The sequence below is a fragment of the Apis florea genome, unplaced genomic scaffold (genome assembly GCF_048593485.1).
Source record: "Apis florea isolate Af1SG1 unplaced genomic scaffold, ASM4859348v1 contig_3326_pilon, whole genome shotgun sequence".
Classification (NCBI taxonomy): Eukaryota; Metazoa; Arthropoda; class Insecta; order Hymenoptera; family Apidae; genus Apis; species Apis florea.
The window spans coordinates 2,040,535-2,060,592 of record NW_028256739.1 but is presented as its reverse complement, the minus strand read 5'-3'; the positions used below and the strand labels follow the sequence as shown (position 1 = coordinate 2,060,592).

General features: G+C 33.5%; 1 non-coding gene across 1 annotated transcript; it reads left to right on the top strand.

Moving 5' to 3' along the window:
• The first annotated feature begins 513 nt into the window (after positions 1-513).
• Positions 514-620, top strand: LOC116415250 (U6 spliceosomal RNA). The gene has a single exon (XR_004225831.1). It is a non-coding gene; the product is annotated as a U6 spliceosomal RNA (small nuclear RNA).
• Positions 621-20,058: the final 19,438 nt, after the last annotated feature.

Here is a 20,058-nt window from a genome sequence, read left to right as displayed (position 1 = left end):
CCATCCGCCAACGAAGACTCATGATACAATACAACTGTATCTTCTTGGCATTATCCTTTCGAGTCTGGTGTTTCCGACGAACTGGGACATGACGATTCTTTCTTCGTTTTTTATTAAAATTATTAGAACAGAAGATGGATTTTTTATGAGCTATATGACGAACAAACTTTTTTTAAAAATGTGCATTATTTGTAAATTGTTTTTAGAGATATAAACTACGTAAATATAATTATTTTCAAAGATATTTGGACATAAATCGATACGATTTATAAAAAAAAAACAATGAATATTTTATAAATATGTGTATAAAATTAGCAAAGAACAATTGAAATAGAGAAATTTTTACTCGTGATATATCATATGTTATTCGTAAAATTCTTTAATATACTGTATATACATTTTTGTCTTTAGTTGTAAAAATTGTCGCTAGGTGGCCGATAAGATGTTCAGTTTCCCGCTAGTTGTCATTCGACTATGTATTCCTTTATATAGAAGAAGCGAAAAATGCCAGTTGTACTTGCTTCGGCAGTACATATACTAAAATTGGAACGATACAGAGAAGATTAGCATGGCCCCTGCGCAAGGATGACACGCAAAATCGTGAAGCGTTCCACATTTTTTGCCATTTTAAGTATTTGCCTATTAAATATTTTATTTATATTGATTTGTAAATGATACGTATATAAAAAAGAGATTTGAAAATTGAACATACAATTTATAAATAAAATTATTATTATTTAAAAAAAAAATAAATCCGCTACATAGTTTTATTATTAATGCATACACAAATATAAACTATAAAGTTATTCTAAAAATAATGTGAAAAGTAATAAAATTTATAATATTTTCAAATTTAAAAATAAAAATTTAAGAAATATGAAATAATGAATATTTTTCGATATTTTCTTTTTTTATTCTCTTTAAACAAAGGAAAGGAAGGATTATAAAAAATTTAAATTAATGATTAAAACAATATAATATTACTTCTTCTTCCACAATTTATTTAAACTAATCGTTCATGATATCTTGAGACACCATTTTGTCCACGTCAGTTTTAAAAAACGTTAATTTTAATTTACATTGACACTTACTTTCATATCAATTTCTTTTTATGCGTAATATATTCTTTTTTTTATTTTTATCTACTTTCATTGTAAATTAATCAATTTATCCATATATTTAAAAAAAAACACACACACACAGAAAGATTAATTATTACATAATCTAAACTTTCATCTACATATCTACATCTTAATTAAAAAAATAATATCCATTCTTGCCAATGTTCTTCCAGTTTAATTTTACCGAATAATGAAATGCAAAGAATTCATATCTCGCGAGCCATGTGCAGCCACTTTATGCGATCTTAAAAGATTCTTATTTAAATCAGTCCACCAACAGTCCGTATACGTGTCACCCGGCCTCTTTTGATCTTGATAAGTGAACAATGTGAGAAAAGTCTTATTAACGAGGCGTGTTTGTAGCTTGGCTCGGAGATTTTTGTCCCTCCCCTCGTAAATAGGTCTGCTTGATCACCGTTGACAGCTGTAACAACCGGACAAATTCTCGATGGAAGGGTGTTCACGCCCCCACCGTCGTCGACGTTCTCGAAATCCCTGTTGAGAGCCGGACTGCAGTTCAATCCGTAATTATCCGGATACATATTTTATTGTGACGCGAAACCTGGATCCGGATGGCGGTGCCACGTCTCGAATTATTTACCCGGCAATTACATTAATTATATCGTCGATAATTAATCCAATTGTAAATGAATATTGTCGCTATGCCGCTAATGGCGTTGTTTCGCGACCGACTTTTATTGATTCTTGATCTTTGATTGGCGAGAAGATGTTTGATTCGAAGGGTTTTTATTCGTTTCATTTATGACAGGTTATGTGTGAGAATTTGTAATGGTAATTATATGAGTTTGCGTTTGTGAAGTTTGAATGTAAATTGTAAATACTGTGAAATTATAGTTTAAAGAGAGAATAATAATAATAGTGATAGTTTAAAGGCAATTATAGTTTATTATATTTGCTTTAAAATTGGAGGAAGTTAAAGATTATAATAGATATTTCTTATTGTATTTAAAAATTAAATTTAAAAGAATATTATATTAATAAGTAATAAATTGGAAATTTATTCTGCATTAAGATTCTTTCTATATTAATAATTCAAGAATTGTACATTTTTAATTATATTTTTGTAGCAACCGCACGATATGTTTTATATAAATTTATATAGAATATTTATACATATAATTTGAAATATTTTTAAATAATACGTTACATTTTATTATACATTTCATTTAAATTTATTTGAATACGTGTTAATTATATTATACAAATTATTTATGTATAGAGTGGAAGATCTTTCAATTTTAAAGATCAAAATATCTTGTTTGTTGTTTTATTAAATTACAAATAATTTAATTGTATTAATTTAATTAAGTTTAATCAATTTTTTAATCAATTATTTATTTTAGCTTTTAAAAAGTAAAAATATCTCACAAACATATCAACATATTCTGCACATAAAAACTATTTATTACTAATCGACAATTTTACTTATTTACAATTTATAAAAATTAAAAGTATTAATAAAAAAATGTATATAGATGCGAAACACGATTAATTGAAATTTCCTGAAAGTTTGACTCCCACATAGTCTTCAGTTCTTTTCTCCTCAATGAAATCGATCGTGCTTGATCGAAGCTGTATTCGTCACGACAAGATACAAAATTAGAGAACTCGGCGCTAATTCGCAGAGAGCCCACGCAAGAACGAAAACTGTTTGTTCTACGCGGATAAAAGCGCAAAGCTTGTCGCGGTGGACGATTGCCTTAAAGCGATAGTTTCGAATGCGCCGCTTTGGGCTTGCGCTCGATAAGGGACGATGCGTGCCTCCTGTCGCTCTGTTTAGCAAACAGATAGATTTTTCCTCCTCCCTTTCGTCCATTTTTTCCCCATCCAACTCTTTACCGATATCATTCGTGCTTACATATAAGTTCATTATACGTTATGTTTAAAGATTCTTGCCATTTCTTTTATTTTCCTTTTTATTAAAATTACTAGTAGAACTTCGTTTATTATCGCAAATTGTATAACTGGATAGGTTCACGTAAACATTATTTTTAATTTTTCGAGTTTTGAAATTCTTGTTCATATAAATAGATTCATTCAAAACTCTTTGGAATACAATAATGTTTCTTGAATCTTGAAATTTTTGCTAGCTCTTAAAATTCAGATAAAGAACAACTCGATTTAACCACTTGAACCTTGAATTTCAAAAATCAAAATTTGTTACAATCTTTTAATTCGAAACGAAAAAGAAGAGAAAATAAATATCCTGTATTTTGAGACTTTCGTTAAGACTTTCCTCAACTTTTCGAATCCAAGAAATTTACATCCTCGCCACATATTTCGCACTCCCCCTCCTCCCCCTTTCGATTCGTATCTATGAAACAGCGTGGTACACATATACGTACTTTTATCCGTACTGTTACACGATCGGTATCGAGCGGCGCGGGGAAACAAACGCACGATTCTCTCTGCCTCCTCCTCCCCCCCCCCTCCGCTCACAACGTAAAAATAATACATTGGCGATACACCATTGGTGTATCGCCAATGTATTACGAATTATGTAAAAGTAGAATTTGAATTTTAATTAATCGGAGTGGGGCGGTGGAGGGGGTGGAGGAGGGGGAGGGCATCAGTACGCAGTAATTACGCGACGGCTGGGCGGAGGGGAGGGGTGTGGGCGCGTTGGAGGGAGAGGAAGAGGGGCGCGGGAAAAATTCCGTGCGATCGTCCGCGAAACGCAGCGTAATAAATATATTTGATTTCCCGCGATGTTTCGCGCTGCATAGTTCGAATTTTGCTTTTGATTTTTTTTCGTGCCTTTTTTTTATCGGGCCTCCCCCCTCGTTAAACGCCGCCTCTGCCACGCGTACAACCCTCCCCTCCCCTCCCCTTCTCCCCGCTACGACGTTAATTTGATCCATAACGCGATGCGTTTCTAATTAAAATTTGTAACGATTTGCGAATCAGCGCGACTTCTCTTCACCGGTATTTAACGTTTTCTTCTCTTCCCTTGTTTTTTTTTTTTAATCTGTGAATACGTGTGTTCGAGGGAGGGAGTAGATGAAAAATCGAATTGTCCGCTTCATTAATGCCATTTCCCGATTGTGACGAGGAAGAAACCGGGGCCCGTATTTACGATAATTCGACGATAATGGAGAAAATGTATAAAAGCGATGGGAAGTATTATGAAATCCGGATGAATGGGAACGGGGATATTTTTGTAATATCGTTCGCTCGTCGTTGAAAGGATGTTTTCGGATCTTATGGATATTAAATAATAATTTTAATAATAATCGGCGGGATGTATAATTATGATTCTTGGTGTGTGACAGTGGAGGTGTAAAAAAAAAAAAAAAAAAAAAAAAAAGAAAGGAAAAAGTAGGGGAGAGTGGTACAGGAATGTGAGATATTTGAGTTGTTTGAGATATAAAAAAATAATAACGAATAATTTTGAAGAAATTTTGTGTAAATCATGTAAATATCATTAGGTGTTAAAAATTTATGAATTTTTTATTTTTTATAAATAATACGAGGTAATGAATGTGACGAATAAACATAATCACAATTTATTTTGTTTGTAATATTAATCGTGTAAATTTCATTCTATACGGTTATAATGGATTTATATTTTCAGGATCCAGCTAGTTTTAGCTTTCTCTTTCCTTTTAAGTTTGTTCTTAAGACTTTTATCACGATCAAAAACACGATACGTTACAAATGTGATCACTATACAATCGGTTACCTTCTTTGGTTCTTTGAAAATTGCAAAATAAATCATATTGAACACCATTGAAATATAAAAAAATTAAAGTATAAATAATATTAACGTATACTCATAATCTTTATCTTAAATTTTAATCATTATCGAAGATCTCGCTATCATGTATAGCGCGTATTTCTATCTTGATATTTCTCCTTTCTTCTTCTAGCATTTTAAGAATTGTCGCGAATAATTAAGAGACAATAATTTTATTAAAAGTATCATTATCGTAGCTAATGATCATAGTTGAAATGATTCACACGTTCCTCGAGAAATTTCTAATTGCATATTGCCGAGTTAAACAAGGCTTAACCTCTTCATATATCGTTGACGAGGCGACGCAAACACTATGAAATGCACGGGGTAGAAGCCTTGGGCTTGGGACGGCTAGGTTTACTGCTAATTGCCGTTGTATTACAACGACCAGTCAAAGGCAGCTCTCGACTTGTAGAGTGCCGACCAAACCTTCCCCCTCTTGCCACCCGGTCACTCCAGCTAGTTGCCTCGTATTATATGGGCAAAACTCTAACAGATACTCGGCAATAACTGGAACGACGGCAATGGAGCAATAACCGGCTCCCCTTTGCTTGATCGTCGGCTATCTTCATCTCTGATTATTCGCGACCAAGAGTACGTTGACGAATGTAGATATGCGGAGAAATAACTGGGTGAATTGGAAAAAAAGAGTTTTAATGATATTCGAGATATGTGATTAAAGATAAAAAAAAAAAAAAACTAATAATTATTTTCCTTTACAAACGGTTACAGAATTAATAATTACAATTTTCTACGTTTCTCCATCTCTCAATGAAAACTTTTGAAAATCGAAATATAATATAAACTTCCTAGAATTCCAATTATATATGCGTTTATATGCGTATAATTCGAATTCATAGAAATTCCATGCCTGCTGTATTTAAATTTACTGTATATGTTAAACATTTATTAGCAATACCTCTCGAAATAATTCGATATTGATTCCATTATTTCAATTGTTAAAACGGTTTCAAAAATATATGTGATATTCACGAATTTTTCCTTCTTTTAATCCTTATAATCGAAAAAATATTAACTTTTGTACAATTACCTTTCTCATCTAATTTTTCTATTCTAAAACTTCAAAATGAAGAATACAAAATTTTAGCTCTTAATATGCGTTGATTTGAACAGACCCGATGGCTTCGACGAACTTCGTCGAAAAAACCCGAGCGCAATCATCGGGAAAAATCGTTCGAGGCCGATCTTCGCCGAACTAAGCCGAGCTCGGTCGATAAGCTATGATTCCACCGCTACAACACCACGAGTTCTACAAACGGAGCAAAGATCGCAAATTTCCTTTTTTTCCCTTCATTCGTCATCACAGATTTAGCGTACAGAATCGATCAAAGCAAATCACTCTCCAATAACGCGGAGCAAAATCCCGCGACTCGATATGGCGGACGATAATTTATTGGAACTGCCAATAGCATTGCCCACGTTAATCAGTCTGTGCATTACTGGATCCGCGTTCGCGTGGACGCGTGGTATTCTTGAAACGCGGTGAAAAGCGGTGCCCTGCCGACGATCGCCTGCCCTGCCGAACGTTGGTCAGGCATTAAAGCCGTGGCCCCGCCGCGCGTATGGCAATTTATCACGGCCACGTCTTGGCCATTATACGCGCCGCGTGACCGGGCTAACTCGAGAGGTCGGCGGACATTAGGTTGTGACGGACGCTCGATTACTTTATACGCTTTATTACTTTATTTCCAGCGGAGAAACGATGTCCCGGTCGATGCTCGTTTTTTGTTTCGTCCAGGCCAGGGAAAAAAATACGGGTAACGAATTAATGTACTTTTAATTGGCCCTGTGTTATCGATCGATCGACTCGAATTCTTTTGCCCGGTGGCCGGGAATGGAAAGGAAGTGAAGGGCGTCGTATTGTTGGGGAATCGATTAAACGGCGTTGGTAATTTTGAGTGACGCCGGTTGATTAAATTTCTGATTCCGTAGCTAAATATAGCCGCGATTCTCGGTTATGCGGTTAATTCGTTTCACTTTATTATTCCCCTCCCTCTCTCTCTGTTCGCCCCGAGTTGCGGCACGAGTGCGCTATTTGTTCCGTGTTTTGCGACGCAATGGTGGATTACCCGTAGGATTATTCTGATTCTGTTTGGTTTTCCGAATTTGTTTCGGTGACCGTTTCAACTTTCTCTTTTCGGGTTAATCGCGCGGATACTGATCGGTTTGGAATGTCTTTCATTAAGTTATATTTGTACGCTCGGCTCATTTTATTAACTTTATTTAAAGGAAAACGAATGTTTAAACGATGTCGTTTTGAAAGTTTTTACTCAATTTCTACCAGTGATAATTTGTAATTGACGTTTTATTTATTTTTAGTTAATGAAAATAGGAATAAATAATTAATAAAATAAGAAATCATAAAGCAATTTCATGATCGTAATTAGAAGTCGTATAATTATACAGGATGGTAATAAAATTTATAGAACATCTTTGAAGAGTTGATTCTGAAAGCCGAAACACAAAATACAAAAGTTTTAGTTGAAGCTTATTAAGTCACGGTTTAATTTTCTATTAGATAAATCTCACATTCCATCTTATTCTATTTCTATCGTCTCAAAACGCATTTTAATTGCCTAATATAATAATTCAATAAATTAATCTCAACTGATACTTTTATATGTTAAAATTTATATTTGTTTCGATCTACGAATATATTGATATTCCAAGTAAATGAAAAATTATATAATTTTCCAATCTGTCTTGTAAATAGCAGCATGAATCGTTATAAGTAGATTACTGGATGATAGTAATATGGTTATGCGAAAGAAAAAATTTTTGATGTAATAGGTACAGTTATATATAATTAATTAATTTTTCGAAGTTATATTCTTTAATCTTTAGTTTAGGTTTAGTAAGAAATTTTTTAAAATGAGGCGATTTTTTTAATTGTATGAGTAATTTATAAGTAATTATTTAAATTACATAATTGCAGTAACAATTATTTGGATTTATTTTACTCGAGAATAGATTTGGAAGTCCAATTTCCGCAAAAGACAAAGATAGAATAAGTAGTTCAACCGATATTAATATCAATATATCACAATCAACGACCATAAAATTACCATTTTATTTTTTAAAAATAGAGATTACGTAAATTAACATTTAAAGTAATATCTCTTTTAGCTTAAATAAAAGAGGATTAAAAACCCGCTTGAAAAATGAAAAATATATAACCAGATTAAAAATAACCACGAATATTATTATTTATTGTTAAAATCATTTACGAAATTACCTGATATACCCTTTCATCAAGAATCACAATCAAAATCCCTGAAACAACGACAGCGAGCGAAATCTCAATTACTGCAATGATTCTGCTCATCAACAAACTCATCAACCAATCTTTATCCCTTTATTTTTCAAACTCTTTCGTAGTTTATAATTTCGTTACGCAAACTTCTTTTGATCGAAATCTGAAATCTGAAATCATCTGTTCCTCGCCCATTGTTTCTCTCCTCTCTCGCACGATTGTTGAGAAAAAACACCGAATATTCGGAATGGACGAATGTCCCCCAAGCAATTAAGCACATTAAGTTACGTAGTTTGGCAGATCGAAAAGGAAGATCGAAGAGGTGATCAGGATCTTAAAAGCGTTTGAAGCCTCACCTGCCCAATCTGCATAATGAGAGGCGTCCATTAGCCATCGTGGATTGAATGCGTCCATCGGAAAGGGTTGCCTCCAAGCGCGCGCTGCCAGCCTTGTTCAAATAATAACTATCGATTACCTTTATGGAGCGTGTGTGCCGCGGTGTACTTTATTTCCAGGAACCGCCGAGTACCGCGCACACTTTAAGTTTCGTTCCTTTCTTTTCCCTTTTCTTTCTTTCTTTTTTTTTTTTTTCCAGAACGGCGTGGCGCCGTTTCTCGAGAATTTTGGTTGAATCTTAACGATTCACGAAATCAATTGGACGATACGTGTGGTCGTTAAACCGAGAAAGGCAGGATTTGTGGTAGTTTTGTGGAGAATTGTGAGAATGCTTCGTTGCGGTGATTTTATGCAATTGCTAATTGAGTGGTCGTAAAAGAAGTGAAATAAACGAGAAGAGTTTAATGCGTTAAGTTAATGGATAATATGGATAGGTAAGATTCTTTCAATTTTGCGTTATTAATTGTCCGTTTTTTTTTTTCTGGAAAATTGAGAACAACAAGATATTTTTGGAATTTGTTTGAATTATTTTATTTTCTTTGCCGAGGAAATTAGTGTGATCTCGCAATGAGAGCGATATGAGTGAGAATAATGAATATGAAAAAATAATATTGTGCCGCTGCGTTTGTATTTATATTTATTCATGGGTGTAAAAAAAATTTGATATTAAATGGAAATGAAATATGTAATCCGATGAGAAAAATTTCATTAGAAAATAGAAGTATTATGTAGAAGTGATGGGAAGAAATCTACATCCTTGTTTTCTCCTACACAATTGAATAACCGAAAAGGAGAAAAGTAATTTAACTTGGGAAAAGTAATTTAGATTTGCATTTTTCACTTATTTTTGCTTGCAATATAATCTTCTATCTAGTTATTTTATTCTTTTTCAATCAAGGATTAATCAAGTTTGTATATATTAGAATAGAGCAAAGAAGTTAATGTTGCATGATAATTTCCTAATAATAATTAATCCTCGAAATTAAACAAGAAAACGTTAATTATTGTCAAATGAATTTTTAAGATTCATTCTTCATTTCTTGCAATCTTATTATAAATTTATTTTTTCTTTCCTTGAAATAAGCATATAAAACGATGTGTATAATATGTTACAAACGAATGACAAACATATTAAAAACATTTTGAAAACTTTTATGAAATAATTTTTTGATCCTGATTCTATAAATAATTTTTAATTTATTCTAAATTATTGAAAAAGAAACTTAAAAAAATGAAAATAATAATTTTTAAGTAAATTAATTTCGGAAATTTCAAGGAATTCGTTTACAATTCGCTCGGACTTTACTAACTTAAATATCATTGTAGAAGCCAACTCTTATTCATATTTAAACTTAATTTTCTCAAAAGCAAGGCCTTTAAACGAGAAATTTATATTCCACCTTTTTCAATTTATTGGCCATATTTTATTCACAGAGAGTCAATAAGTAAATAGAATGCCACGAATTTAATCAAATGATTATTAAAAAACATCCTCTTCAAAATTGAAATTTGAAGAGAGTTATCGTACCTCTTCCATCTCTTTTAATCGATATTAATTTTAATTCAATCAAGTTCAATCCCCCACCAATCCCTTATTATTCTCTTATTACTCTTATAATTTCTCTCCTTCGACTTTGCCTGTAAATCAACCGACGTCCGGACGTTGCGTTTCACCTCAAGTGGATGATCTCATTACTTCTTTACGCGGACCTCGCTTCAATGTTGCTCGGTGGCGCTCACGCGAGTCCAAAACCTTATTTATATTGTACAACTAGGTCCCCTGAATGTTTGAAAAAGTTTATGTCGTGCCCGTCTCCTCCTCGTTTCTTTTCCCTTTCCCAACCGAGACGTCATGCTATGTATTATTTCCGTATCCGGCCATGCAATTCGTAGATTGCATTTTAATCGGGCGGGACGAAGGGGGGGGGGGGAGGCGAGGAGAAAAATCCTCGTCCATTAATTATCGTAACACACGACGAATTGTTGCAAAATTTTCCCGAAAATTATTGATATTTAGAGTCGATAGATTCTGCACGAACTTTGAAATAAATAATGAAATTAGATTAATTATAAAAACAGTGTACAGAATCACGTGGGGGTTATTTTAATTAAATGTACGCGGAAATTCGTATTTAATTAAATATACCTATTTTAATTAAATATATTTAATTAAGAATCTACCTGTGTTTAATGTTTTACTTAATAAAAAAAAGAAAAAAAGAACGCAAAAAATAATATTTCGTATTCACTAACCAAATATATATTATTCAGAAGTTTCGTTTTAAAATGTGTACGCGCGTATATATATATATTGTATACAGTTAAAATTAGTAATAACCCTCCCTACTTTGAATAGCGCAAATTTACAACGGGATACAAGCTGGATTTACAACATGGAAATTTTCCTCGTGAACAACATAATCCGAATACCGCATGAAATATATCTACATTCTTCAAAATTCGATGAATAAACATATAAAAATTCGAATAGAATCCTTTAACATGGCGATTGGTTTCAGGAATAAGAATTGTTAACAAAACATATTCCTATCGTTTTTTTTTTTTTGTATAGGAAAATATAATAATTCGAATATTTGGATCAGGCTACGAGTTAATACTCGTGTGGCGCTAGTGTCGCATTAGTGGTCGTCATAGTGTTAATACAAATTCTCTCTTCAAGACTTCTTCTGCCTCTCATTTGGAAGATAATGTTTAAATTGTCTATTTTCGAAAATAGCATGAAAATTATAGAAATTTTATTTATTACTTCAATGCTTTAAGATACGCATCAAACTATGCATAAAAAAAAAAAAAGCATTATCACTTTTCAACATCCCGAAAAATTGATTTTTAATCACGATCAGCTTCGTCCCACTTCACCGTTCAATTTCACCGAAAATCCAGGCGTCTCGTAACTTTTTAACAAGATAAAACGTCCTTCATTCTTTCAACTCTTCTTCTATCGCCGCGCAATTATCGAATCGTGTTGGTAAGTATCCATCTATACTTACACGTATAAATATACCTATATGTGCGAGTGCAAGCACGCGTTCCTCCGAGAGTGCATGCGGAAGTAGGTTTAAAAGGGATGATGGTGGAGGAGGTGGACGAGATGCGGAGGTATTGTCGCGGAGGGATCGATAGATCGATCGACGAAGAACAGCATGGCCGGGGACACAGTAGGCCTTCCATTAGCTTTCATTTGTTTGGACAGCCGGTCCCGTGTCTCGATCTTAAGAGGGATAGACCGGGCTATAGAACGGAGGGGGGGTGGGTGGGTTTGTTTTCTATCGATACCGTGGCCGATCGAACCAAGTCCCGATTAGCATCGTGGATTCGACTCTCTTTGAATCGAGCCCTCCTCGACCCTCCCCTATACACAGCCCGTTTCTTCTATTTAGTCGATTGCTTGTCCCGCGACCACTTTGCCTATTATTTCGCCGGGTTGAACCGGGGTTTGTTCACTGTGAAGGGAACTTTTGTCGATCCTCTGTGTACGATGGCTCGTAATGCCGATAATGGAGTTTGCACGATTTTTCCATCGCACGATGATAAATTTTAATTGTATTAGGTTCGATTTCGTTCAGATTTGTTATGGATCGGTTTTTACTATCGATGAACAATACGACGATTTGTTGATGTGTAATAATGCACTCGTGTATGCGTACAATTTTTAAATTATTTAAATTTTGGGAAAATGTTATATATAATGTAAGTATATATACATTTTGTCATGTATTTTTAAATGATAATGGCCTATTGGATCGAGATTTATCTTGTAATTCAAAGTTTATTCAATTTTTATTGATACGTATAATTTCATATAAATATATACTATTTTAATAATTATGTAAAAGAAATTTCAGATTTTGAACACAACTTTTTTCAAAACTTGTTTGTTTCCATAAATGATTCCATAATATAATTTTATACAATATAATTTAATACAATATGCCGTACAAATTATTAATTATTTAAAGGATAGAAATAATTAAATTAAATATTATTAGATATATTTTCGTAATAGAATTTAGCAAATAATATTTTATAATTAACAATGTCCAAATACTTGTAGAAATGTATAATATGAATAATAGTACGAATAATAATATTATTATAGGTGTATAATATGAATTAACGTTTATGAACATTTAGATTTGTATTATTGGGTTAAATTATATTAGTTTTGTGAATGTAAGAATAAATATTAATTTAATACAATGCAACTTTGAAACCATTTAAATCTTGTTAATGTATTAATATTATTATATTGTCTATTATAAAATTTTTTTAATTATAAATGTCAATAATATTCATTTGTTTTTAAATGATAATAATTTGATAATGAGTTAAAATTTATGAATAATTAAAAAATCATTTTATAAACCAATTATTTATTTATAATATTTATTTCAAAAGTATAATCAATAAATATTTTTTATATTTATATTTATCCCGATTATTTAAATTCATATGAACAACTAAAAATCAAAATGTTCAATCTTACGTCCAATTATTTATCTAATCTACATTAATTTTTAAAGTAAAATACTTGTATAGTGTAAAAAAATTTGCATAAAATGAATTTATTATAAAGAATGATCTGTCACTCATTTGAAATTATTTATTTTATCGGAATAAAAAGAAATAGATTGTTGAGAAAATTGATATGGGACGATCGATTGTAAAAGTTAATTTTGCGTTATTTTTGACTCGATACACGTAAATTACGAAGATCATTTGCACTATAAAGTATAAGCTCATTTAACTCATTTGCTGGAAGGGAAGCTTGCCAGAAAGCATCCCCGCTGTACAAGCACAGTATAATCTTCATTATACTTCACAGGGACGTAGAACACTTCCCAACCTACATCTCCTTCCAATTATGCAATTATTGTAAGTCATGGAAGTTGTGTAAACAGTTCTTAAAGAAACGCATTATCTCATTGGAACAATTTTCTTGTTTATAAAAAAAAATTTATTAATTTTTTCGAGGGAGCCAATTTTATAAAACAGCATTTTATAAATTTTATAAAACTCTTATTTTGCTCTTGGAATAATTAAAAACTTTTGATCTTAATTATATTATAACTCTCTATAAACAAAATTTATACACAATTTTTAAATTTAATTGGAAAAAACTTGGAGATTAAAAATCATTAACAAATAAATATCAATCATTTGGTGTCAATGTAATGATAAATTAATAAGATACAATAAAAATAGATGAACAAATGGAACAAATTTTTTTGAAATATTGATATTTATTTTCTTTTTCTTTTAGATAGAATTCCTATCTATTTTTCCATTTTAGCCTTTTTTTTTCTTATTTTATATGCAATCTTCCATTTTCCTTTTCATATTCACATAAAACGTATGACATCTTTCAACTTCGAAACATTTGATGAAATCAATAAAAAAGAAATTATAATCTCTTCGCTTCTCTGTGATACTAAGACACAAACAACTCTTGACCGTCACCGTGAAACGTGAAAATATCAATCCGAAAAAGGCCACCCTGTACATCCACCGAACGCTCTCTTCGCTCCGGTCCGGCCATTAACCCAAATTAGTCTTGCAAGTGCTCGTGCCTTTTCGATTCCACTCGAAAAGAATCCCGTGCAAACACTGCTTACGCCTTTCCGCGACGGTCAAAGTGAGGGAGAGGGCGGGGGAGGGAGGGGGGGGGGGCGCGAGAAGAGTGTCACAAGAAGATCGAGAGGACGAGGCGTGGAATCGTCGAATTCTATTTTCAGCGATCGATATCGTGCGTGCCCGCTCGAGAATAAAGCTGTCGCGAGCCGGGGAGATGCCTCTCCTCTTGGCTGAGAGAGGTGGAGTATGTCAATCGGTTGGAGCGACGCTGGTTTAAGTGGTTAACGCAGCCTCGAGATTAGAGAGTAGAAGCGGCGATTTAAGAGCTGTCGTTCGGCTGTTAAGATGTTTTCATTAGCGCTTGTGGCTGCATGCGTGTTCGCGTTTGAACACCTTTCTCCTCGCCAAATTGATGATGAGAGAGGGTGGTTCCCGTATTTCAGTGGAATATGTCTTCGAAAATTAAAAAGGAGAAATATAGGAATAGTTAAGTTATTAGTAGAAATTTTCTTTTTTTAGTAGTAGATTTTTTTAATGGTCGTGTTTATACGCATTATGAAAATCTTTATACATTATTTTATTTAATGTATACATTGAAATAATATAATATATACAATTAGTATGATAATAATATGATAAAATAATAGAGATGAAAAAGTCGTTCTAATATGGAAAAAAGATTAAATCTTTATTCACCCATATGAGTCAATCCTTTTTTTGCAATGTGGAAAATATTTTGTTGAATATATATATATATTTATATATGTACGGTATAATTGACTTTTTGTTAGAAAAATTATCTTATAATTAAAAAAAAAATAATTAATAATACTTCTTTGCATATTATAAATTTTAATATATTAATTTATATAATTCAAAAATATTAAGCTATTTATATTAAAAAAAACCATCAGTTTTAGAGATATTTTAACATGAATTTCATAAAATATATGTGTAGAAGATAAGGCACACGCGAAAAGATATTTCATACAATAAATTACGTAAAAAACGTAGTTAGCTAATTATAAAAAGTAATAAATTACATCGTGCATAAAAATTACACTAAATCCACTAAAAAAAGAAACATCAATGAGCTTTGTATAACTTCTACGCCTCCATATACAGAAAAATTAATTAAACCAAATTACTCGATTCCTTTTTCAATCGTGTCTTCTTTCTTTCTCGGATAATTTACGAATAACTTTACCTTTATAAATTAAATTTAGATTAGATATATATATAAATCACGAAATTCAAAATGGACATACAATGTGTACGAACTTATACACAATCAGTATTCCCTTATCGTACTTCACACTCTATTCTTGCCCATTTAACTCGTTCCATTAGTCGATCAAAATTTCCCCCTCGATCTTTTCACAATCACGTTCCAAAAAAAAAAAAAAAACCATCCCAATAATCAACCGACTAGAAAAAATGAATATCCCGGGCCCCTTATCTTAATTCATGGATCTCCACACCATGTTTTATCTCACGGAGGAATAATAACAGCCGGCCTCCTCCTTCCTTCGACGCGAATCGTTCTCGAATTTGTCGAGGAACGTCCATAATAATCGATCTGGCCGCAATATTCGCGGTTCGTTTGACGTCGCGGGGGTGGGACGAAAATTCGGCCGGCCATTAATTCCGGCCCGTAAAATAAGCTTCTTACGAGCGCGTTATCTGGCCGTCGTTGCAAATACACCACCAAGGATAATAGAAACATCGTTCCCTTAATAACGGGGCGCGATAGCGGCGGAGACAGGATCATTTTCGCGCAAATGTTAGGCCTGGCCTGGAGCCTGGGCCGTACCCTGTTACCCCACCCTCGACCGGCTTGTCCTACTCCCAAGGATGAACACGCCAGGTAGACACGGCCCTGAGGCAACACCGGCGGACCTTGATAAGCATTCAGATTAGCGTGACGCCTCGAATGTGTTTACGTTTAATTACGCTAAGAGTCTCCATTAGGCTGGACCGCTGCCAGCTTCAATTCGGAGACCGGTCTGTTTTACCGAGCGTAGGTGCACCCACTTAACTTCTTTCTCTCCTTGTCTCTCTCCCTCCGTTTCTCGCTTCGCTCGTCGCTCCGTCCTTCTATCTGTCTATCGTGCCTCACGTCGCTCGGTATTCGTTTTCTGTCCCTTTTCGTTAATGTACCTGCTCTATCTCTACCGTATATCGCTCCTTTTCTTTCACACATAGTTGGATCTATCTATTCCTCTTTCAATCTTTGCTTCTCTGCTCCTTGCTCTTTTATTCGTGTGTACGATAAATTTTGAATCTCGTTTTCATATTTCCCGTGTTCCCTCTTATTGATTTTATTATTTGTGTGTTGTAATAAGTCGTGCAGGTTGCAATTTGTGTCAGGTTATAATAACGCGTGCTGGATATTTATCGGGCATTTTCTATTCTATTCATTTAACGTCTCTTCTTTTATGCCTAGACTTATGCTCTCTTTCATACGTTGAATATCCATTCCTATTTCAGTCTTTCTCCTTCTCTGTGTGTTTCATTTGTGGATTATATAATAAATTTTGGTTCGTTTAGTTTTCATATTTCGTGGTTTCTCTCGCTGATTTTATTTGTTATATAAGTTGCAAGTCAAGTTGCGAATTGCAATTCGCGTCAGGTTATAATAATGTGTGCTGAATATTTATTGGACGTTTTCTATTCTTTTTTTTTAATGTCTGTTTCATCGTATTTTTTCCACCTTTTATTTTTCACCATTGAATTTCTATTTTTCCTTTAATTTTTACCTTTCATCTTTTGTGTTTTTTCACTCGTGTCTGTAATAAAATTTAGATTTTATTCTTTTGATTTGCATATTGCACGGTTTCTCTTGTTGACCTTATTTGGTAAGTTATCTGGAAAGTTGCAAGTTAAATTACAAATTATTCCTTGCAATTCATGTCAGGTTGCAATAAATGTCGAATACTTATTGGTCGTTTTTTCTGTCCCTTTTTTTAACGTCTTTGTTCCATTCTTTGCGCCGTGTCTTTCTTTTCTTTCTTTCACTTTTTTCTATTCTCCTTTCAATCTTCCTACTTCACAATTCTACGTTTTTTCACTCGTGCGTTATACGTGTAGTAAATTTTTACGTCTCGCTCATTTGGTTTTCATATTTTGTGATTTCTCTTCTTATTTGCTAAATTGTCTGGAAAGTTGCAAGTTGAATTGCAAGTTTGCAACTCGTGTCAGATTATAATAACGTATGGATATTCATCGGCCGTTTTCTGCCTCTTTTCATTAACTTCATTAACTCGATCTTTTTCTCTCGCCGTTGGATTTCTATTACTCTTTCAATCCTTCTCCCCCTGCAATATCGTATTTTTCATTCGTATATTGTATAATAAATAATTTTATAATAAATTTTGATTTTTTTTTTTTTTTTCCGTTTCCATATCTCTATGGTTTCTCGTGTTGACCTTATCTTACTTATATGGTAAGTTGCAAATTAAGTTGCAAATTGCTGATTATAACTTGTGTCAGGTTCGTAATAACATGTGATGGATATTTATTGGTCGTTACTTGTAAGCGTTCAAAGAAGTTTCCGGTTATTGACGAGCGATGGACAAACCGTTGCCGAAACATGTTGCTTATTTGATATCTTAATAATCGATTCCACTCGTTTTATACTCGAAATCGTGTTTATAAAATGGCAGCAAGTTCCTAATATTTTATTCATCAACTACATATTCTATCTGCTCCGTTCATTTTCCTAATTCAAGCATCTGAATTGAATTTCTTATAATCTATATTGATAAGAAAATATACTTTTACAAAAATTTGAACGAGATCATTTAATTCTCTTTCGCACAACGGCACGTGTGATGATCGAGTTTGACTCATTTGTATCAATTTATCATAGGAAGGATTAGAATCAAATCTAACTTCTCATATTAAAATTTACTATTCAACACCGTTCGTTCGTGAACGAAAATTACATCGCTCCTCTCCAATTTTTCGTAACAAAGCTTCGATCCCCTCCGCCAAGTTCTCAACCGTCCAAACCGAAAATAGCCAAACGAAAGCGGCGCTAACGCTCGAAACGTATCCAAAATTCTGAGCATACTCGAGAAAGTATCCACTCCGTCATTCTTTCGATACCGATACGTGTGTCTGCGGGACAGATGACCTAGCAACGGCTAGGCTTTCCCCGAAGAAAGGGGAAGAAGCGAAGGGGGATAGAGTTGGCGGAATTTAAAAGCGCTTTTAGCTTTTAGCCGGGGCGATACCTCTAAGAAAACGTTTTAGCGGATTTCATTTGCTCGTCGTCGCGCTCCTCTCTCGCGTGCAGGAGGAGATCTGGGAAAGGGGGAGAGGGGGGAGGGGGGGAAGGGTTGGGCGAGGCGCAAAAGGGTGAGAAAAAGAGGCGGCCTCGGAGGTGGTTGCTCCGAGGCAACACCGGTTATTAAGTGGATGCTACATCGGTGGATGAATATTTAAGACGTTCAACAAGTTGCGGATTTTTCTTTAATCAGCCTTTAACCATCCGCCCTCCAACCTCGCCACTTACCCGAGTTGTGGCGGCTCTGGGCGGAAAGATTCGAGGAATCTGCATCTCTTTTCTTTTTTGGCCGTTTCCTCGTCAAGATTAGTTTAGAGTGGCAGATATTTTGTTGTAATTCTCGATTCGTGTGAAACAATAGCAATCCATTTTTAATACGGCCGCTTGTCAGTTTAATTTTATTATACGTGTATTTGAGTTGATTTAATCGTTGTTGTTTCTAATTTGTATGAAATAGGATGAAATAACTTTATAATGATCATAATATCGTGTGAATAATAATTTATATATAATTAATAATTCAATTTGAAGTAAGGCGAATATTTGGGAAAATCTATAATAACAAAGAATTGATTATTTGAGGAAATAATATACATATAACTTTTGAAATGCGTATTGAACAATAAATGTTAATCAAAAAGTAATAATAATGGCAAAATTTATTTCTCGAAATACTTTATAAAATATTATTGTCATTTCAAAAATAAATTGTTTTGAGATAATGTAATTGGAAAACTCTGTGAAGTAAATAATCACACTTATTACTTTACTGTATACATAATTAATATACATATAATTATATGCATATGTTATACGTTCAATTTTCCAAGTTAAATTTTCTGAATCAAAACGAATTTCCGGATCACTCTTCAAAAGTGTTATCGTTCCATGCGAAATTATAGGCTGATTTATACGAGAACACACCATTTGATTAAGATTGGAATAGATTTTTCATTATTCTGAAAACGAAATGTACACAAGAGCTTCCATTTAAACCGAGATTGCTAATGGAAACGGAAGTTTTCCTGGTCGGTTTCGCCGGGCTTACATTTTCCGAAGTTTCTAATTATTATATCACAAAGCCCGATCGTAATCAATCGACAGACTCGTCAAAGTTAGTTAGCTACTTATTATAAATTGTTCGCTACAGTACGCAGCTAATAGCCGGCCCGCTCGATCACGCCAGTAAGTTAGTTTTAACTTCAATCCGGGTTAACGAAGGTTGAAACGTCCCTTCTATCGCCGAAGGAAAAGACGTGATTGCGCCATTTATTCTGCATTTAATATCATCCCTCTTGAAAAACGTGACACGAAACAACACGACTCGTTTCAATCGATTATCTTGACATATCCTGATCTCTAGTGATTGCGGACACTTTCGTGTGAGAATGTTTCAAAATTTTTGTTTAACATTAACTTAGCTTTGAAGTTTCATCCATGTTTTTATTTCGGAGAAAGGCAGTATTCGTCGAAGAATCGATTCGTGAAAAAGCGATTATGTTGTTTATTGCTTTTACCTGTTTTTCCTAGGTTTAAAGGTAATTATTTTATTGATTGCAATGTTAAGAATTATTTGGAAATTTAAAAATGTAAATAAATTAGTTTTATACTTTTCTGTAGCAAT